The sequence below is a fragment of the Abramis brama genome (genome assembly GCF_963993115.1).
Source record: "Abramis brama genome assembly, chromosome: 16".
NCBI classification, from domain to species: domain Eukaryota; kingdom Metazoa; phylum Chordata; class Actinopteri; order Cypriniformes; family Leuciscidae; genus Abramis; species Abramis brama.
The window spans coordinates 25,108,128-25,132,194 of record NC_139978.1 but is presented as its reverse complement, the minus strand read 5'-3'; the positions used below and the strand labels follow the sequence as shown (position 1 = coordinate 25,132,194).

The 24,067-nt window shown below is 38.3% G+C and overlaps 1 protein-coding gene across 2 annotated transcripts in view; it reads right to left on the bottom strand.

The window, feature by feature from the left end:
- nphp4 (nephronophthisis 4) overlaps window positions 1-24,067 on the bottom strand; it is a 168,279-nt gene that overhangs the window by 92,960 nt on the left and 51,252 nt on the right. The gene's annotated exons all lie outside the window — the stretch shown is intronic.

The following is a 24,067-nucleotide window of genomic DNA, read 5'->3' as shown; positions in this document are numbered from 1 at the left end:
CACACACGTGATGGGAATTCAAAAGCCGTTCTGAGCAGGAGACATTTATGCATAATTACAGGAACATGAGTTTGTGTACACAGACACGTGAGAGGAATTCCATGTATGTTTTGCCAAAGAGGGGAGTCTGTCTGACAAGGTCTGTGAACATTTAATCCTCAGAGGAGAAATGGGAATGGAACGTGCGGATTGCGCTTGAAAGCTGCACAGTTCCGACGACTCTGTGCTGGAAAGTGATAGGGGCATGTAAGCTCTATTGATCCGTTCTATCCTCGGGACTGAATCTGAATGGCATTTCTCTTGTAAGCAGACAGTGTAGAACTTGCAGAGAGAAAATATGCAAAGAATAAAACGTATTTTTGTAAATATATGTTCTGATTCGCTGTTATTTTGTCCTTTTGTGTAGCATTTAGACACACTGTAAAGCCTAAACAAAACAGTATTTTAGATTGTGATTGGTAATGGGGAAGCTTCTTTGAAACTGTAGCTACCCAGACAACAAACTTCTTATAACTGAAAGCAATTAAATTACAATTAGGGCAGTGTTTTTTTACTCCTGGTTACTTACTTAAGAAAATGTAAGAATGTTGTTTGGTGCTCAAACAAAAAACAATAATATAGCATTTTTTATGCTAGGTGCTTTAATGGCATCTACGGATCTATGAAGAACCTGTTAACATCCATGGAAGTTTTCCATTGTACAAGAAAGGTTCTTTAGATCAGAGGTCCCCAACCCCCGGGTCGCGACCCAGTACCGGGCCGTGGAAGAGTTGCGACTCGGTCACAAGAACATTCTGGGAAAAATATCTATATAGCTATGCCACTGTATAATTTATTGTGCGTTTCCCATTTAACCCTCTGAGGTCGACAAACGCGCGGGCGCGTTTTGCTGGATTTTCTCCACATTGTAGCAACATAAACTTAAATTACTCAGTCATTTATAGTCATACAGAAAAAAGAAATATAAAAAAAGAATCTGTGATATTTCTCCTTTTGTATGTGTCCACTTACAATCAAACCAAAACATTGTGCTTTTGTAAAATAAAGAAAATAAACAGGGTGTGCGTTCTGCCTCTCCGTCGCGGTGAACTTTTTTTTCTTGAGCACGTCTATAAACTGAAACAAAACTCAGTGAATACTTGTCACACATTTATGAGCCATATACCTTTATAAACATTTAAGTGTGTACTTTTAAATGATCGGATTCAAAACGAAAACAAATATTCTCTGTTTAAGTAATTTGTATAAAACCAACAAGATGTCCAGCTTCTCAAACGCTTCCTCATTACAGTTAATTTGGCCACGCCCACTCGCGCAAAAGATATTCACATGCAAATCTCCACATGGACCGCGTCTCGCTCATTACCTCAACAACAAAACACTTCACTTCACTTTTCGTCGAGTTTGAAAGACGTGCCTGAGCTTACATTGGATTTAGGCTACCTCAGAAGAAAAAGAACGCGATTTGAAGACAAGAAAGGTGTAAGGTAAGAAATTCTTACATATTAGTTTGTTATTGTTGCATAAATGTCACGTTGCAGTTGAACTGTTGCTAGATATATGGGGAATATTATAATATTTAGACCCGTGTTTACTGTTACTGTGTTTGTGGATATCTGCTCAAACGTAGATATGTATATGGTAACCATAATGTTTTATATTTGAGCGCGATCGCGTTTGAATGTATCATATTTTCCTGCGCGATCGCGTTTGAATGTACACATCATATTTTGGATGAAAGCAAAACGCACCAAACGGCTTCATGTTTTTATTATTATCTCATTTCATATCATCATAACGGATGGAAACATTTGAAGTAACATGATAATCAATATATTTTTCTCTAGCTTAGTTGTTACTGAAATCTTTTGGAAGATTTATACTGCTATAGGTTATTTATTGTTATTATTATTTTATCTGGCACTGCGCATATACCTTATGCCTACAGGCACAACAAACCTGGTGTTCATCATTATATTATATATTGTTGGAAACATTTGTGTGTGTGTGTGTATTCTGTGAATTTTAAAAAGGAATTTTAAAAAGGAATTTTAAAAAGCAATTTTAACCAGAAAAATCTAATATTTATTTCCAAAATCGTGCAGGCCTTTCTCTTGATATCAGTATGTTCACTTTTTTTTTTTCAGGGCCCAGATGCCACTGAGGACTTCAACATTCACATGAGTCTCTGTACGTGAACACGGTAAAGTGAAAATCTTGGAAATGAAAGGTATGTACAATGTTTTTAGGAATGGCACAAAGGTCTCTGTCTTTGAAGTGCTTTTTTGGCATTTGTTGTGTATCTTTGGATTATGTTGTGTTGTAAATAAATCCAAACAATTTAAAAGCCATTCTTTTTTAAATCTCCTCATTTACAGTATTGTGCAAGGTTGCTCAGAATGGCAGGGCCTGATAGCTCCTAATAGGGCCGTTAGGGGAGGTTCTTTGTCTTTCTCAGGTGAGAAAAGCTTACATATTAATGAGCTTGCGCATAAAGCTTTCTAACACAAAACACGTCGTAAAATTTTTAAATCAATATATTGTCTTATCTGAATGAGCAGTCAGGGTGATTTTCACATAGTTTTGCAGCAAATATTCTAGGCTACGTCATACAATTTTCAAAAGTCTTGTGAAGAAATAATCAGTATGGGTTTCATGGCCTTATTTCAGTGAGATTTTTTTTTTGTATTTTCACAAACCACGCATAAATGTCATTATCTCAAAACTACAAACTTTTACATACATGCTGCTGATATATTATTGTAGCAGAGTTTGTGCTGAATACAGTGTAATTAGACTTAAGACTTAAGTAACAGAAATAACCAGAAATGTCAGAGCATGTCAGAACACCTCCAGGGCCCAGAAAACAGCTCAGACCTCAGAGGGTTAAGAGCCACCATCCAAATTTACACAGTGGATGATTTCAGAAAACATTGGTTCCACAGTTACATGTACAAGTTTAGCTAATATTAACATGAGTGTGAAACAAGCATCGATGTCAGTGCATGAAGAGCATTAACTCATTGAGATCGCAAATGACAGCGAGCTGAAAAGTATGTTTCAGACATCCTCCCTTGCAGGCTTCTGGATTAAACACAAAGATGGAATATCCAGAGATAGCTGCGAAGGCCGTTAAATGTTTTCTGCACTGACAGCAATTAAAACAAAGTTACGGAGCAGACTGGACATTTGCAACACACTTTGAGTCACACTGTCACCCATCCCTCCTCGTTGGGATCGTATTATTGCAGGGAAACAAGACGAGGGCTCCGACTGATTGAGTGTTATGGGGAGTTGTAATGTTGCGTTTTAGTTTGTTATTGTATGCAGTTTATATATAGATGTAATTTGATGATTTCATTTCAAATATTCTGTTGGTCCACGAGAACATTTTTAAAACGAAACTAGTGCTATAAAAAAAGGTTGGAGACCTCTGCTTTATTAAAATGCTCTTCCCTCTTAAATAAATGGTTCTTTAAGAACAGTTCACTGAAAGGTTCTTTGCGAAACCCAAAATGGTTCTTTTATGCATAGCTGAGAAAACCCCCTTTTGAAACCTTCACTTTTAATGTACATTGCTACTTGTTGGAAAAAGTAGCTTGTGAAAAAAAATGGCACTGTTCTGAAAACAGCTGAACAACTAGCACACTACTGAAAAGTGTAAATAAGTTAGTAGTTTCAGTTCGTTTTCCCCCAGCACAGGAGTTACGGCTTCAAAACTGTCCTAGCAAAATCCAGAAATGGTCTGATAGTTGTAACAAAAAGTTGTCAATGTCCCTTACTGTTACATAATAAACCATCACAGATACGTGCACCCCAGTCTCTAAAAACTGTCACCAGTATCTAAATATTGGGGATGCAACTCCAAGTCCAGCAGCTGTCTTTGTAAGTCAGTGTCCAGGCATCAATTAAATGACAGCCTGCTGCCATTGTGTGGAGACTCTTGGCAGAGAGCGGGTATATCGGCTCTGAGATGGTGTGGCAGCAGCAGTCAGATGTTATTAATTGCAGCATTACAGAGGATCTGTAAAAGAAGGTATGGGACTAACAGCTTTTCTCTCACACTTCTCCTCAGGGTGAGAGGCGCATCTATCTGCTCAGGCCTCCCACTCACCGCTCCTCCAATTAGCATATCAATTGTGTGCAGTGTTTTATATGCAGGCCTACAAGAAGCAGTCCGCACGCATCCACTTTATGCCATGAATCACCCAGCTACTGCGGCGACCATCAGAGTACCTCTAAAATCCTTCCTTTAAATGGATGTAATGTAATTTTGTGCCCCGTTCACGGCTTAATAGGTTAGATCTGCGCATTTCCATGAGTCTGATGGGTTCTTGCCAGTGATATAGATGTGAATGATGACTTGAGAGGTACATTTCATTTGATAGTTTAGTACGATAAATAAATTGAGACTAAATATCTTTCGGTAAAATGTCATCATCTGTTTAAACACAAAGCTAAACCCAAAACAAAGGGGATAGTTTAACCAAAAATGAACATTCTGTTATCATTTACTCACCCTCATGTTGTTCCAAACATGTATGACTTTCTTAGTTCCGTAGATCACAAAAAGAGAAGTTTAGTGGAATATTCATGCTGCTCTTCTGATTTGTAATATTATTTCACAATATTACTGTTTTTATTGGGGGGTTTTTATCAAATACATGCAACCTTGATGTGCATAAGAGACTTTCAAAAACATTTGAAAAAATCTTACAGACCCCAAACTTTTGAACAATAATGTACTTATTCATATTTATATCACTAGCAAGAACCCAGAGAAGGAGGACATTCAGTAGTTTTGTGAGCTACCAGGGATGTAACAAAAATATTCAAGATACTGTAAGGCACCAATACATACAATACATACCTGACCAAACACTTGTTATGGAAAAGCCTATATTGATCAATGAATTTTCTGACTTGTTGGTGGTTGTGGCCCTGTGAGGTACAGCCGTTTTTGATGCCTTCTAAGGCTTACTTTTGGTCAGCAGTCTCAATTCACCTGTGGGAGATATGACAAATCTGAGGTCCAATTATCTGGAAGAACACTGTGAATCGCTTTGGTGCAACAAGCCGAGAGAAATAGAGTACTCCAGGGACACTATATTCAGCAATTATTTATTTCAGCAATGGAAGAGGCTATGCCAGTTTTCACGAACAAAAGTGTTCTCAGTCAAGAGAGATAATTAAGTAATTAAATCACGTAGCGATGTGCCTGTTTTTAGCAAATACATGTAACAAAGCCCTAAGGTGATGCAGCCCAGCTTGCGTGACAGCGGAAGGTCGGTGGCATGGCTTACAGGCTCTGCAGGACAGACAGTACACATTAATGTGGGAATTAACAGTCCCACTTTGAGGAACACAGGGATTAAAACTTCAGGTCATGGAATCTATTGCCTTAATACTCAAAACAGTTGTGTTGCTTAAAATCTTTATAGAAACTGTGATACCTTTTTTTCTTTTTTGAATCTAAAGTTTAAAAGACAAATATAATTTTTTGTAACAACGTAAAAGTCTTTAATCCATCTTTAATCCATCCTTGCTTAAAAGTATTAATTTATGTAAGAAACTAAAATATTACTGCCCCCAAACATTTAAACAGTAGTGCATATTTATGTTAATGTAAATAATAAATAATAAACAAAATGGTTCTTTAATGAAAAAAATGTATAAAAAAAACAAAACAAAAAAAACTAGAGTACAGACTTCACATTCTCCAGGCTTCATAGCAGCACCACGTGCCTTCAGTAGGTTTACTTCTCTCTTTATCCATGGCTTCTGATTAGGGTGTTTTTCATCACTTTGTTATCTGTGTCACTCCTTTCCATTAAAAATCAAATTAGCAGCAACAACAAGAAGCTGAGCCACTAACCACACAGTGATGAGACAAGTATATGTCACCATAGCTTAAATCCTATCAAATGAGCTTTGTGTACAAGTGTGCATGTATATCACTGCCAATTTACTCCCTAGGGAATGATACAAGTGAGTTATGTGTGTCAGAAGCAGCATACACACTGCTCACTGCAACAAGTTGATAACAATATAATGATATATAATTAGTCCAATATGCTTTGACGCTGAACCTAACAACACACTCTGCTTTAAACACAAACAGGCACAGAGTCTACTGCATTACAGATTTTAAGAGATAGCTCCCCCCTCCCCCTCCAATTTTTTTTTACTCATCCTTGTGTAATACATCCTAAAATATGTGCTGTGCCACTATTAAATGAAAGATAAAATATAATAGAGTAACAGAAGCTTGTCAAATACATTTTAACAGAAATAATTAAGCATGAAAATAAGGAAATATATATATGCTAAACAAATTAAACCAATGGATATGATTCATACTCTTATGGTTTCTCTATCTAATTTTAATTTAAAAATGACAAATGCAATAAAAACAGAAGTATCAGTATTGGCGAGTACCAAAAATGAAAGGATCAGCCTAGCTCGTGAAAAAGTGGTATCGGTGCATCCCAAGTACTTAAAGAGATAGTTTTTTGACAGGTAAATTTTGTCGTAATTTAATCACCCTCAAGTTGTTCCAAACCTGTATGAGTTTCTTTCTTCTGTTTAACACAACATATATTTTAAAGGATGTTGGTAACCAGACAGTAGACAGCACCCATTGACTTCCATAGTGGTTTTTGGAAGTCTGGTTACCAAATTTTTTTAAAATATTATTTTGGGTGAGTAAAATTGTGTACCTTCAGTGACACTTTCGATGACTTTGATGATACTTTTCTGTCATAATGAAGCTTGAAAAGTCCAATCCTCATTTCACTCCCATTATATAAGAAAAAAAGTGTTCCACACAAGTTTGGAAAGACATGAGGGCGAGTAAATAACAACAGTATTTTCATTTTTAACTATTACTTTTAAAAAGACATGGTGGATGGACAGAAAGTCAGGAAATAGACAGAAAGGCAAAGAATAAAGCGAATAAGATAAGCATGGGAAACGAGCCTGTCTGTAGCTTATCTTAACACATCGGCAACAGAAATATCTTATTTCTGTTTCATACTTTTCATACTTCCTTTTTTTCCTCTCACTCTCCTTTTTGTCTGCTCTCTGTGCTGTCACAGATTTTGCTTCCTGTGACCAAAATATGAATATTTTAGTGCTAAGAAGCTTAAAGGGAACAATGAAATGGCCTGAAGTTAAATCATACCCCATTTCCAGCTTCACAGAGCAAAAGCGTGTGGCTGAGTGAGAGAGAGACTGAAGGAGAAGAAAAGCGAGGGAGGAGAATCTTTTCTGAGTGATGAATGCAGCGCAGTGTATCTCACAGTAATGACAAAGCTTATTCTCTTTCATTGGCCTCTGTTTCTCATCTGTGAAATTTCTGGACTCTGTGGGTCATGCATCATCTAGCCCAACGTCCGTGACAACAGGCCCTTTAACAAACAAGGCCAGCAACAAGGACGGAGGAATATTACTGTGAATTGAACAAAAAGTACAAAAGATGAGAGGTTTGTATGAAACGAGCAAACGTTTATACTAAGACTTAGTGCCAAAGTAGAAAAAAAAAAAACAAATGGCTGTTTTTATCTTACATCTGTTGTCTCAAACTAAGGCATTTCTCTTTGGAAGATCAAGTTCGCACGCAAAAAAAGAGAGCTGGTTAAGTCCCCTCACTCAAAGTTCTGTATTTATTTCTTGTTTTGTTTTGTTTTTTGGGGGGGTATTTTAGTTTGCAGGGAATATACGTGCTCCCATTGGCATTACAAGCAGCAAATTCAGCCTCAAACCAAAATGTCTTTGATGTTTTTGATGGTGGAATCAGAACAGAAGACTTAAAAATAGAAACAGTTGTGTTTGAATCTTCATGAAAGACTTCAATGCTTTCTAAAAGAATATACTGTAACTTATTTAACTCACGTGTGGGTTGGATCACAATGTCATGCTGTAAAATGACAACCGACTTTTCTCTTATTTCACCTCAGTCTTGATAGTCAGTTTTTTTTAAATAAAGGTTGTTACAAAGGTCATTCAAATAAAAAAGTAGGACTTTCGCAAGTAGTGCTTCACTTTCACTTTGACAATACTCACAATTAACTGTCACCAATATGAACAAAAGCACTAACAACTCCATTAACAAGAAGTATAGAAGATTAAATGTGGGCCAGCAAGTTGATTTTAAAGAACCTTCTGTGTGTTGAATAGTCTGGTTCAGGCGAGTGATTGGGAAGGTCATTTAAACCAAATATAGGAATAATAGCAGCAAGAAAAGACCAGCTCTAGAGGGGTGAGGGTCATCGTCCCATTCAAACTCAAGAAATGAAGATGGTTTTTTTTTTCCCTGAAAAATAAAATTGGTTTCTGAAGGTTATTTCTCTGTAGTGAGAAGATTAAATGAATAGAGAGTGTCTGTTATTTCGGGGAGGAGGGGGCATGACTGTGGAGTGTCATCAGCATTTATTTAATACCAGTGGGCTGATGATCGAGGGAAGAGGTTTCATAGTTTCGTCCATTGAGGAGTGACTACCTATTAATTTTATTAATGCAAAATTATACACCAAATAAAAACTTGTTTTTAAAAGAATGCAATTATACACCAAATTATTATTATTATTCTTTTTTTTTAAAGTATTTATAGGGTTGTCGCTTAAATTCACAGGGCCCTGGACAAAATTTTAATTGTTAGGGACCCCCTACATTAGATGCAATGAGAAGACCTTTGACCTTTGTCATAGGACAAGAACAAAACACTATCCCTGTGTCACCATTATGTTTAGTTTTGTTCATGGACTTTCAGTTGGTTCATTGTCATGTATTTCCTTGTTCAGATTCCTGCCACTCATCTGTCTCCTTGGTCACCGTCATTATTAGTTCATATGTGTCAGCTGTGTGTAATTAATCATCCTTGTTTGTGTTCACTACTTAAGTTGTTCCTTCTCCTGCACCCCTTGTTCCGTCTGCGTTGCATTTAGTGGCTATGTTTACATGCACAACTTTTGTTTCAATCGGACTGAATCCATTCCGATTGATACTGAGTGAAAGGAGAATTTTAGGATGACGGGACACTCATTTATGACACTATTCAACAGGAAGGACAGCTCGTTCCACGCATTATACGTCATTGCACGTGCGCAGTCCTTTCGGTTTTGGTTTTCAATTCGATCAAGTGTTTACATGTTCTCTCGATCGGATTAGAAAAGGAATAAACTACCCCTTTCAATCGGATCGAAATTCCATTAGTATCGAGCTCAATCGGATCGATTAAGGTGTTTACATGAAGGCATTTCAGTCCGATTGAGCGGACAATCCGACTACTAACGGATTATTTTAGGGATGTCCCGATCAGGTTTTTTGCCCTCGAGTCCGAGTCATTTGATTTTGAGTATCTACCGATACCGAGTCCCGATCCGATACTTCTATAATACATAAAAAAAGAATAAAGAAGAGCAAAAAACAGATCCAGGATGTTCCTTATTTTTTATTTAATTCACCTTATTTTAACATTCAACAACTCTGTTAACAAACAGAGCACTTCTGTGAGGTAGCTTGAACAATCAAGTAATAAATAACATAAATTCTTCACTTTTGGACTTAGTGCAACAGTAAATATAAAAAAAGTCTAATATATAAACAAATAGCACCTCAACTTAAAATACCCAGCAGGCATGTAAACAAATAAAAAAATAAAGTGCCACAGTGTTTGCAAAGCCAGTAATGTGCTTTTAGGAACTGCACTCGCCGGTTTCACACTGCACGCGTTAGCAGAGCATGCAGCGCGTATTTTTTTCGGCGCCCATGTTAACAGATTAGAGCATTCACACCGCACGCAGAGGCGGCGCGGCAGCGCGTAGCAGGAGCAGAGCAGAAGCAGCAGTGCCGCGATCGTTTCGGCGCAGAGTCTATTTTTGCTGCGCCGCTTACGCTGAATTAAAGTGATATGCATTGATCATGGCCAAAATACACCGCAGTTTTATCCAAAAAGTGCATTGATGATATCTATTGTGTTTTAAACAGTCGATCAAATAACCAACATCAATTTAAAAAGAAAACAAATGTCCAAAAACAAACTTGTTGCCAGAACAATAAAAACAAAGATGAACCAAAAGTTATATTTATGAAATTATTAATAAAATAAGCTTCTTGACAAGTATTTTCTCTTAAATGTATTTGAAAACGAAATAAAGCAATGCCAACTTATCCATTATAGAGTAGGCTACTCTGTCTGTACACAACCCGCGGTTCAGCCGCGCGTGAAAAACGCTGCCAGTGTGAAAGCAAAACGCGCATGTCCTGCTCCTGCTCACCATATGCACTGCTCCTGCGCTGCTTACGCTCTGCTAACGCGTGCAGTGTGAAACCGGCGTAACTCTGTGCCACCGCATAACTATAGATGTGTTAAATAATAATGAGAATATATATACATATCCGAGTCCTGATCGGGAGGTAACGTCCGATTCCGATCGAGTCTGAAACCACGTGATCGGGCCCGATTTCCAATCACGTGATCGGATCGGGACATCCCTAGATTATTTGGTTGCATGTAAACGTAGTCATGTAAACGTAGTTACCCTCTGTTGCCCTTCCTGTCCTAGTATTATTTGTATTACCCTCATTAGACTTCGTATTGGAACTTTATTCTTCATCTTCGTCTGCCTTCCTGCAACCACCCGTGACACCCTGGTCCCCTCCAATGCCAGCTATGCGTATTTAAATAAATAAAATAAAAAATATTCTTTTGTTTAGATAATTTAAAAAATAAAGAATTACTTATAAATAAAATCACATTTTGGGCCCTATCTTACACCCAACGCAATGCAGCACCAAGCGCGACGCAAGTGTTTTTTGCTAGTTTCAGTCTGACACAGTTTTCATTTTCACATTCTGCGCAACATTTTTTACATAGCAAATGCATTTGCGCCCATTTGTGCGCCCATGGGTGTGCTGGTCTGAAAATGAGGTGTGTTCTGGCGCATTGTTGGCACGTTACTATTTTGAGGCAACAGAAATAGACTGTGCCATTGACCAACTGAAACCTGGTCTAAAGTCAATGGCAATCAATAGCGAATCTGCCATGGCGTGAGTGCAACTGGCATTTAAGGGAATGGGAGATAAGACTCTGATTGGTTTAAAGTGTAAGTTGCAGGTTAAATTTTTCACGAAGATAATGCAATGTGTTTATTAAACATAAAGATAAGAACCGCCCACCATTGTTTTTTATAGCAAAATGCTGATATAATATGAAAAGTTGGCACTTTTAACAGTGGCTTTAACCGCTCCCGCTCCCTTCCACTAGATGGGGCGTGACGTCATAAGAGGAACTCACTAGTAGAGTTACCGTACACTAGCAGCTATATTCGCCTTACATAACTTCAGAAAAGTTGGTTGTATGTTTTATTTGATAAAAAAAATGATGGATAAAATAACTCCATTGTAAACATACTTGTGTGTGCTGACTTCAAGGGGACCGTGATCCTGCCTGATATGAGAATAAGCTATTCGCAAAACAAACGGGTTCAGGCACGTCAGATCAGCCGGTCGCAGGTCGAGCTGTTCCACTAAACTCCAAAACGCGTTCACCTCACGGCAGCACATACTCTCCACTGCTCATTCAATTGGGTGGCATAGCCCACACAAACACAGTGATGGGGACATCGATCTCTCTTTTTCTTTTCAGACAATAAACATCGCTAATTAAATCGTGAGAAATTGATAACGCGTGGATTGAGGAAGGGTATTACATGACGTTTGAGGCGTCGATGAGACTAGCAATTGATGCCTGTGCAGTGTGTGCATCTCTAACGTTGCAGCTCTGATTTGGACTGACTTACTGTAAGTAAATAATGTCTTCAGTCGTCTTCAGTCCCTCCTTGCTATTCTACATGACGGCAATATTTTGAAAAGACTTGCTTGTTCCGTTATATTATCCGGGTTAAGTTTGCACCAGGCTAGACTAGCTCTAATGTAGCTAACGTTACTCACCAGGACACCTGGCCAACCCTCCACTAATTCTCCTCACACCAAGCATTAATAACTCTTTGAGTGCCATGGCTCCCCTCTCTCACGCCTGACCGGTTAAAAATTGTAGGGCTGTGGTCCATAAAGAATTTGATGGTTTCCCACATCCTCAGTCGTTCTCCAAATAGCCATAATACAGTAAGAATCTAGCAGAGTATGGGTTGCGAGTTCCTCTTGTGACGTCATCACCCAGTAACTGAAAAAACACGCTACCTTTGAAGAAACCCCAATAAATGTTATTTTAACGCATTTTAAGACAGAAATAATTAAATATATACATATAGAGCACTTTAATTTACACATTAATTGGCTGTGGTGGTTAACCTGCAACTTACACTTTAACACACGTAAATTCCAAAACATACCCATTACTCATTAAGAGAATAGGGACAACACTTTTAGACCATTTTTACCGACGTTAAACTAGCAAAAGTGGATTCGGACACGCCCTAAGTGAACTTGCGCCCTGCGCTTTAGACCACACGCTTAGATTGTTAAAATAGGGCCCTTTATGTGAAAACTTATTAACATGTCAAAAACACATCACATAATGACGCAGCAGTTAGTTTCTTTAATCAATACTCAATTGCATTATTGTGGCAACAAACTATACTTATGGAGTAGTTGAAGGGGAGCGTGAACAATTTACATAACTCTGACACAAAAGAATTCTTTGGTCAGCAAGTCCTCAGTTCTTTGAAAATCATAAAAGGGTCTCACTAAGCTATTGACTTCTGCGAAATGGCAATGCGGTCGAAAGAACTCAGAGTCAAGGGTAAGTCAGAGAACAAAGACGAGCTTCCTTATATTAATTTGAATCTGCACTGCAGCTCTTCCCGCATAATAGACTTTTAATGGATTTCATAAAATGTACAATAAAATTCATTGGGATTTATTGACAAATGACTTGTGAAAGAGCTGGGAATAAAGAGGCAATTATTCAGGGTATAAACAGTGACAAAAATGTGTAAATGCTCAAACAACCAAGAGACAATTACCATTAACCCTTAACCCTCTGAGGTCGGCAATCACGCGGCGTGATTTGCTCGTTTTTTTTCCTATTAGTTCAAACGAGAGTCCAAATACTCTGTTGACTTTGATCTTACAAACCAGTTTCATACATCAATCGATCCTGTTAAATGTGTATTATTTTTGTGTATACTCACAATAAAAACAAAGTGTTGTGCTTTTTGCCAAATAAAGAAAAATAAACACAAAGCGAGTTCTGCCTTCTCTCTGTCAGTTAAGTCCATTCTGAAACGCGTCCGAAAATGAACAATAACTTGAATAGCTTGAATTCTCTTCTTTTAAATTAAGTAATTTATATAAAAAACAAATATTCTCAGTTTATGTAATCTGTAAGAAAAGAGCGAGATGTCAGTCGTTCTCATCTCATCTAATTATTTTTAATGTGACCCCGCCCACGGAGAGCGCGCGCTATTCAAACGCAAATTACTGAGGTAATCCACGCAAACCTGTGAACGCCCCCATATCAGCTCGAGAAAACACAAGTTTATTCAGATCATTGTACTTGTTTACACCGTCTCGCAGCGCTGTGAGGAATAATAATAATGGAAAATGTACCTCAGAAGTGCGGGTATTTCGAGGAGCAAGGATCCGACTGAGCTGAGGAATACTGAAGTAAGTTTTTTTTCCTTCTCAAGTGAATCGCGTTTCTGTTTGTGAATGAATGAACGGCAGAGATGCGCGCTGTTTACCACAGCTCGCAAAAAGACAGTTTAAATTTAAATCGTGTTTCTGTGTGTGAAAGAATGATGATGTTTTAGCAAACTGTATTGCTATACTGAGATGAGTAAAAATCGACTGAAATATGTTGAAATAAAATGTAGGCTATTTGTATAAGCAACGTATTAAACTGCAAATTAACATTTATATGCCCTAATATTTCATAAAAACAACGTTACAGTCAGGCGTTTCTGTGTGTGAATGAATGTTTCGCTTTTAGCAAACTGTATTGCTATACTGAGTAAAAATCGACTGAAATATGTTGAAATAAAATGTATTTGTATAAGCAACGTATTAAACTGCAAATTAACATTTATATTTCTTATAATAAAAACGAAATTATGTTACAGACATATGAAAGACAACATTTCGTTGATTAGTTTTGGATAGATTATACATTTTTACTGTAAAATATCTGCCACCTCAAATAAGCTTTTGTTTGCCAATTTTTGCTCATATGTTAAATATAGTATGTTTTGTCAAAAATAAAGTACTCAAATAATCAATCAAATCCTTAACTTTGAAATATGTATGATAAAATGTATACTTTAGTTTTTACAAAGAAAGATTACACTTGAATTGTTGTTGTAATTGTAACCTTTTTAATAAAAAAATATATTTACAAGGTAGATGTAAACAAACTATTAAAAGGTAAATATAAGCCTTTTCTTTAAATAATTGTTATTGTGTTTTATTAGTGACAAATTTGGGGAGAGGATAAATATTCCAAAACTGAAAATACAGTATGAGAATTAACTGCACAATTACTAGACATGTTTTCCTTGGATATTATAGGCCAATTTGCAAGCACAATTTGTGGAAAAATAAAAAAAAATTGAGATGCTTCCAACTGTTGCTCTTGCATTCTTTCTTGTGGCTATAGGTGACACACCTGAATGAATGGCTCATTAAGTATGCGGGCCCCATTGTCTCCTCAGGTGCGAACCACTAAATATGCATGATGGTGTCATTGGATCGTTGACGCCCACTCGAATATTGCCTTTCCAAACAGAAAGTGCTTTGCAAAATTTAAATCAATGTATTGTGTTATGTGAATGATAAGGCAGGGTGATTTTCACATCATTTTGAAGAAAAAACTCTAGGCGACAATTAGTCCATTAGTCAAAAGTCTTATTGACACATATTTAGTATGTGTTTTGTGGCCTTATTTCAGAAACTTTAGTTTTTAGTTTTTTCAATAACCATGCATAAACATTATTCTCTCAAAAATGCAAACATGTATATTCTTGTTGCTCACATATTATGGTAGCCCTGTTTGTGCTAAATAGAGTGTAATTTGTTTTTGTCATTAATATGTTTATAAGCAACTGAAAAAAGCACAAATGTCAGGGCATGTCAGAACATCTCAAGGACCCCAAAAACACCTTAGACCCCAGAGGGTTAAAGGTGCAAGTAATGTTTTCCACTAAAAGTTTTACCCTTGCACTGAAAAACACATCATTAGTGAAGAGATATTGTTGCAAGAAGGAGGGGAAGATTATGAGGGCACATGATTTTTAAACATATTTATAATAAACACTGCAATATTCCATAAAAAAAACAAGAATTGTATATTTGGACTTTAACCATGTTATTAAATGATTAGTGACAGTTTTAATTGTTAGTTTATACCACAGCTAAGTGCTCAGATCAGGTTTTGTGATTTCAGTGCACATCTTAAAGTTTAGTAGCGTTTAAAAAGTGGTTTTATCACAAACTGTATGTTCCTTATGATGCTTATGAGCATCCCAGCATGCCTTCAGAAAGAGCCGAATGAATGCAGTTATATACCATATCTCAGGCTTTAAAAGATTGTGAGTGTGTGTGTGTGCCCACACTGAGAGAGTGTGCTGGCTCAAACTGTGATGAGTCATGCAGGAAGTGTAACAGCAGTATCATTAGCATGTTATCCACATCCGCCCACTCAGCCTCTCTCTCTCACACACACACACACACACACCAACACACACACACACACACATACACACATACACATACACACACAGCTTTCAATTGTTGCAGCTGACAAACACCTCTCATTGATGATGCTAATCGTTGCCCTCTGCTAAGCAGTACATCAACAAAAGACACAAATGCACAGATGTACAAAAATATACAAACGCAGATGCCAAGCACAAAAATGTTCTGCACCAATGTGACAAAATAGCTCAAACCTCTGGCAGCCAATCTTTTTTACCTAGCCAGTCAAAAGCACTAAAAAGTTACCCAGATGCTCAGAAATGGATAAACCAGTTAATGCTAGACTGGTAGATTCAGCTGCCGCCAACTTTCCTCAACATGGAGGGACTCTTTACATCATATAAAAGGTCAATAATTCAGAGGAGGAGTAGTTTCAGAAAATGTTCCGTTGGGGCAGCAATGTACCAAGTAGTGTCCTAAATTGAAAATTCATAAATGGAAAAGCACTATGGTAACTTTTCGCATTTTATTCTGTGAACATTGAAAACCGTAATCAAACATCAGCAATGATTAAATCTGAGACCAGTGTAGCCATTTATTGAGCACTGCACTTTAGACAGTTATATTCAATTTAGTATTATTGCATTCTTTTAGACTGTCTTTGTATGTCACTCATATCTAACTGTGAATAACTGTGTGCAGCTCTTAATGTAAAAAAAAAAGAAGTATTTTCAAAACATCTAGTCAATAAGCTAAATCAAAGTTTAATCAACGCTCTGTATGAAATTAAACAGAAGTGAAATTAAAAAGATAAAATCTTGCAAGACTGTATGAAGGAATTATTGAAAATTGTAATATGGGGAAAAACTGTTGGATATTTCACATTACCTAGAATCCAATCCTTGGACAAAATTTGCTGTCAAAGCTGTCAGATCAATGGCGTGTATGCAGCTCCCTCTGCTGTGAGTTCGTATGGTTCTTTTGTGCTTATTTTTATGTACTATTTGAATTAACATAGGTTGTGTAAGGTTTTTTGAGGCAGGTCTGAAAATAAAGATCTAGACAAACAGCCCAGATTCACCAGGCTTTGCCAAACAGTGAGCAAAAATAGCAATGATAATTGAGTCTTCAAGCTTTGGGCCAAGGCTTATTTTATGCAGCTGCTAGCAAGCAGTGTTCTCAATCAGGATAAGGATAAAGACGAAAATGAGGGCATAGATATGGATGAGCAGAAGGATAAGGTCAAGGATGAGATGAGGATGAGGAAAATTATGAGGAGTAGGATGAAGAAGAGGACAAGGACAGGACTTAACAATGAGGATTTTTCTTGGATCCAAGTTTTATCATAAACAGTGGTTAAATATCAAAGCTGGAGACTTAAATCCTGAAAAGTGAAAGAGCCAGGAGAAAACTGGCCAGAGAGAATACCAAGAGGCCTACAGCAACTCTGAAGCAGTTGCAGGAATTTATGACAAAGAGTGGTCATTGTGTGTGGTGAGCAGGATGACCTTGTCCTTGGCCACTCCTCAAGAAAAGCCACATGACTGAGCTTTGCCAAAACACACCTTGAAGACTCTGAGCCCACATGGAAAAAGGTGTTATGGTCAGATGAGACTAAGGGCCCTATTTTAATGATCTGAGCACATGGTCTAAAGCGCAGGGCGCAAGTTCACTTAGGGCGTGTCCGAATCCACTTTTGCTAGTTTAACGACAGGAAAAATGGTCGGCGCGCCATGCACATTGTCTAAAAGTGTTTTCCCTATTCTCTTATTGAGTAATGGGTGTGTTTTGGGATTTACATGCATTAAACCAATCAGAATCTCATCTCCCATTCCCTTTAAATGCCAGTTGTGCTCACGCCATGACAGATTCGCTATTTACATGACGGAATTTGATAGTGGAAAGACCGAAGCAGTCTCCAGAGCGCAAACGGAACTGATCGTGCGCAAGCAGACCATCTACGGGACAAGCCGGATTCCACCATATCTTTATGTACACAATAATAATCTTTTACATTGTACTCCTTTTATTTTAAATATTTGGCATGTTTGTGTGCTGCTGTGTATCCCTGTGTGTTTGATAAGCAGAGTGTACGCGCGTTGTGGACCCGCCTATAGGCACACATTACTAACGTGCTCTTTATATAACAAAAAAAAATATTGTGCCATTGACTTTAGACCAGGTTTCAGTTGGTCAATGGCGCAGTCTATTTCTGTTGCCTCAAAATAGCAACGTGCCAACAATGTGCCAGAACACACCTCGTTTTCAGACCAACACGCCCATGGATGCACAAATGGGCGCAAATGCATTTGCTATTTAAACAACGTGGCACAGGACGTGAATAATAACTGAAACTAGCAAAAAACACTTGCATCGCGCTTGACGCTGCATTGCACCGGGTGTAAGATAGGGCCCTAAAACTTAATTATTTGGCCTCAACAATAAACAATGTCTGGCGGAAATCCAATACAGCTCACCATCCAAATAACACCATTCCTACAGTAAAGCATGGAGGTGATAATATCCTGTTATGGGGGGTGTTTCTCTGCAGCAGGAACTGGAACACAGGATAGAAGGAAAAACGGATGGGGCAAAATACCGCCAAATTCTTGAGGAAAATCTGCTGCCCTCTGCCAGAAAGTTGTCAATGGGAAGAAGGTTTACCTTCCAACATGACAATGACCCAAAGCACACAGCAAAACTGACCACACAGTGGTTGAAGGAGAAAAAGCTGAATGTTCTTGCATGGCCTAGTCAGAGCCCAGACTTAAACCCAGAGCCGTCGCAATGGGGTAGGCAAGGTAGGCAGCTGCCTAGGGCCCCCAGCTGAAGGGGGCCCCCGATGGCCGCACGGTCGTTTAGGTTGTGTATCTGCCCTCGTCAAACAGTATCAACCATTGTAAACAAACAACCACAGTGAGACAGCGCTATCACTTTCCAGTACTGCTCCGTGAGAGGGGCCCCCCAAACTAGAGGGATTCCCCCTATGCAACGACAAACACTATGAGTGCCCTAATCACTGTAATGTTGAAGTGACATCCATCGTCGCGCACCCCCCATCAGGTCCCCCACTAGCTGTCAGTGGAAGAGAAACACTCAGCGCTACGCGGGCATTTAAATTTAAAAATGTCATCATGAAGCGTTCATACCCTTCACGATTTTCCAAAACACAGAGAAAGAAAGAAGAAGAGGAAAAACGCCAAAGACACAGCGGCAAGTAAACCATTATTATCTCCAAATACAGCTGTCTGACGTGTTTTCACATCTCTGCGAACATAACCTTGACATCAGTGACCAAACACAACGGTAGATGTGAGCGTTGTTAGAGGGTGAAAAAGTTCAACTAATAGTCATACACAACTTTGTTCTGTTTGCAGAATTTAAGCATAAAATACACACTAGACAACTTCTCATCACTTCACTGTGGTAGCTAACGTTACAGCGTTCGAAAACTTCCTTTGAGCTAAATCCTCTTGATGCACGAGCCCAGATTACGATCGCATGAGATTTTTTGCCATGTAACTTATAAAGGCAAAAGCTAGAGAAGTGTTCTCTTGACGGCTGTGTCTGCCCGCGGCTGCGGTCACGGTAAAAACTTTGTCAATTCCAAACAAATAGAGCTGGTCCTATGACTCCCATGCAGTTAGGTCCAAACAAAATAATCCATCAAGTCCGGTTACATTTTAGATGTACGCAGGCTATCAATTTCCGTTGGTGGTGTTTCTATTCCATCTGGAGAAAAATGCCCTTTTTCCTTCGCGTTTGTCCTTCTATTCAAGTTCTTTTCCTGTAAAGTAAATATCGAATCCTCCACACTTCACTTTCATGATATGCTATGAGAATAACAATAAACGTATGGCTATTCACCAATTTTTTTTTTTTTTTTTTCTTTATTAGGTGCTTTGCTTAAATTTCTGTCTGTGCCAATTGATAATTCATGACTCTTAAAATGCACCAGAATACAAGAAACCCCATCTGAATTTTACAAATTTTCCTGAAGGAGGACTTGGGACCTCACTTCACTCTTTTGCCTAGGGCCCCCAAATATCTTGAAACGGCCCTGCTTAAACCCAATGGAAATCTGTGGAATGACTTGAAGACTGCAGTCCACAAATGGTCACCATCAAATTTAAGTGAACTTGAGCAGTTCTGCAAAGAAGAGTGGGCAGATATTGCAAAGTCTGGACGTGCAAAGTTAGTAGAGACATATCCCATCAGACTAAAGGCTGTAATTAATGCAAAAGGTGGTTAAACAAAATACTGACACAAGGGGATGATCCTTTTTCCAACTTATTTGTTATAAGTTGCACTGAGTAGATACAGTCTTCATTTCAGGCTGCAAAGCAGCAAAATGTGATTATTTTAAAGGGGGGTGATTATTTTATATACCCTTTTCTATATAGATTAAAGCTACAAAAGTTAAGTCAAGAGCAGTGAGTGATTTTTTTCTTTTTCTTTTGTTCTTTGATTATCCTTAATGACAGCGGGTTTATTAGGCTGCTGTCACTTTAAAACCTGTCGCACATTTCATAGATCTGACACGCATCCCATTTTCTTACAACTCTTTAAGTTCAATTAAGACTTCTTTTAAAACTGTGCTTGCGAGGATACTCGACAAAACTGGCATTTAGGCATCATTTTGTGTTTCTGTCCATTCATGCGCACCACACCGGTCTCGTATCTCTCACGGAGGAGCTACGGAAGCATAAAAGGAAGAGCAGTGACAGTGAAGGACGAGAGAGGACCAGGCCTGTTCATTTACATTATGTTTTGTTTATGTGTCTTTTACTTTCATTTTGTGTTTGTTTATTTTATATGATTAAAGTAGTAAAACGTTTGCCGGATCCCACCTCCTACTTCCCTGAATAACAAACTTGTTACATTGGTGCCAAAACCCATAAAGGAGGAGGAACGTGCTGTCATACAGCCCTCGCCGCTGTGGGGAATCTGCGGTGCCATCGAGCATGGCTAAGCAGAGTCTGCCGTCATGTGCACGCGAGGCGGTGGGCTGGAGTGAGTTTGTCTGTCGCCACGGCAACTCACTCCAGCCCACCGCCTCAAGCACCCATATAGTTTTTTTTTTTTATAAACATTTATTACTTATTAAATATTCGGTTTTATCATCATATTTTTTAAAATATTATGTTTTCTTTAAAACAACTATTTGTAATAATAGATGAAAATTACACAGTTATTATAATTATACAGGAAACTCCAACCATTCAAAGTTAATCTGACAATTTTGACAAAACCTCATATTTAACACTGTACATTAAGGTCCCATTAGTTCACGTTAGTTATTGCATTAACTAACATTCACAAACAATGAGCAATACATTTGTTATACATAGTTCCCACAGGCCAATTAATGTCACGTGACCTCCCCGGAGACGCCATCTTTGAGGGCAAAAGCTGCTGTGTTTACAATGTTTTACCATACTGTCTATGAGTTTTACAAGCAAATTTCGAATATTTCTTTCCATTTATAATGTTACGAAAATCATGAAGAGACAAAGTGACAGAGATTATAAAGAGACTCTATTAACACAAGACAGAGAGAGGTACAATGCGAAAATTTCAGTCAAAAATGGTGTGGATCCGTATGCGCTAACAAAGGAAGCACTGAGCACTGATTATGCAGCAGATACAGTATTATCGTGTGTATCATTATCTTGTATTGGCTAGGAGTTTTAATACATGTGAGCAATTCCGAGCCTGGAAATATGTGCATGAATATGAATATACACGGTAATATACACGGTATGAAAATAAATAAAACTCGCGTGCAAATTAATTAATGTAATGCGGAACTACTTTATACGCGGGTTCTTTAGGGACATAATCTGAGATTGCCGTGCTGGAATGTGTGTGTGTGAGTGTGTGTGTGTGAGAGTGAGAGAGTCGCGGGCGCGATCGAACAGTGGAAACAATGTTGTTTTTGTATGTTTTTAATATCTCGTCATTTTGTTCATACAGGACATAATTCAAACTGCAAAGTGTTAACTTATATTTGTGTACACTCGCAATAAAAAACAACAAATTCTTGCGTGTTTTGAGGGAGTTTCTTTCCTGTTTATCCTCGCCAGCCATAACCTCCGTCGTTGTTCTGACAAAAGCTTAACGTTAGTCTTCTCATATTCATGAAGTCTAATGACGGGTATACTGTAAAATCCAAATTTAACTGAACCTCCGACACGATTTAAACATCCATTGACCCAGCAGGAGATCACCATTTTCACTTTTTATCACGAAATTAACTCGCTTCAGCTTCTTCTACTATTGTTCTGCCCACAGAAATGGCGCCGGGTCGGCAAATGCTAAAAAACTAAATTTAAATGAACCTCCGGCACGATTGGAACATCCATTGACCCAGCAGGAGATGACCATTTTCACTTTTTAATCACAAAATTTCCGTTTCAGCTTCTTCTTCTCATGTTCTGCATTGTAAGAATGTTGTGTTCTGCCCTCAGAAATGGCGCCGGGTCGGCAAATGCCCGTATGTTGTGACGTCATGTGGGAACTATGTATAGTATTAATTAACCTTTATTATCATAAGTTAATAAAAATATGATTGTTCATTATTAGTTCATGTAACCTCATGTCTATTAAATAATATTAACAGATATAGGGCCCTATCTTGCACCCAGCGCAACTGACTTTGTACACCGACGCATGTATCATTCCTATTTTGCACCCGCGCACAGCGGACTTTTCCCTCCACAGACACACGTCGGTAAATTAGGAAATGAACTTGCGCTCCCGGGGGCGGTTCAGCGCAAAGAGGAGGCGTGTTCCGGCGCAAACGTTCCCTGGTGCTATTTTGCAGGTTTAGAAAACAATTCCGCCACTGACTTTAGACTAGGTTTTTCCTGGTCAGTGGCGGAATTGTTTTCTAAACCTGCAAAATAGCACCAGGGAACGTATTGCTATTTCATATGCATATATTCATATGCTATTTTAAGGGCGCATGCTTGGCCATAATCAATGTTGCGTGTGCACAACGCGCATGCACTTTGCTTATCTCATCTACACACAGACGCAGCAGTTCTCATTTTTAGAAAACCATACATTAATACAAGGAAAAATATTAACACACGAGGGAAATCATTGTTGTGTCCATGAAGATGTGAAAAAATAGGCATAAATCTAGCTTACACATTTACCCAAATTTTTATACGCCTGTTTAACCAAAGCTAATTTGGGTGCGTTTCTCCCATCCCCATACAATGTCACTTCTCTGTCTTTTACGGCCCTGACGAGAACGTCAGTCTCCTCGGCTGTGAACCGCTCCTGGCGTGCGCCTGGCAAATCCGCCGTTATAATAGCAATCCGCCATGGAACAAGCGTGCCTGCTCTTAAAGGGAATGTGAGATGTCGCTCTGATTGGTTTATTTCACGTTACGCCCAAACCACACCTATGAATAATGAAGCTACTTCAGACCAACCCCTTTTAGATTTGCGCAAGAGTCATTTATCCCGCCGGTATAATAGCAACAGCGCCCAAGACCCGCCCACAAAGTTACTTGCGTTTCGCGCTTGATACTTGCGTTTCAGATTGTTAAATTAGGGCCCATTATATGTGATTTTAATAATGTATTAATATTTAAGATGAAACTCTGGGTTCACACTATGAGTTTCAATCCTATTAAAAAACAACAATCCCCTCCTTTTTCCTTCACCTGTCCAGATATACACACCTCTGACGGTTGGGGGTTTCAAACATCTTTCACAGAATGAGAGATGTGTTCAGAGCATCAACAATATCCAGATGACAAAGCATTGAGAGTCACACTCTCTAAAGGTCAACCACCCACACAAGGGCCAATTAGAGCCTGCTGTCAACTGCTATCACATGTGAATTATCACCTTAGAGCTGCAGAGAAGTGACGTCAGGCGATGAGAGTGCACAGATTTTGATGAATATTCCCTCATCCATTCTCTCATACTATTTATCTTGATTTTTCTTTTTGTTTTCTGTCACAATTGTCTCCATCTTTCTTGTTAACACAATGAAGAAAGTGCACCTTTTTTTTTTTTTTTAAGCTGCTTGCCAATCACAGATGATGGATTCATCTAATCACCTCTGACCCTGCTAAAGATCCTCTGCTGTACAGTAAATCTTTGAGCTGGAGGTCACCTGTCTTTCATCACATTTGTTGAGCATGAGAACCCTTGACCTGCGATGAGGACAAAAACATAATGAATTATTGATTGATCTAAGTTTAGAAATGACTTTACTATGAAATCCTACATATCTCTGTCAGTGTTTATATTTCATTGACAAAGGAATTTAAAAACAAAAACACACAGTACTTATTAAAAAAAAACACTATAGTTAATAAGGAAGGAAATGCCAGTGCTTATAAGCAGCAAAATAATAGAGTTAACATTTTTGCATAGGTAAAGATAGTGG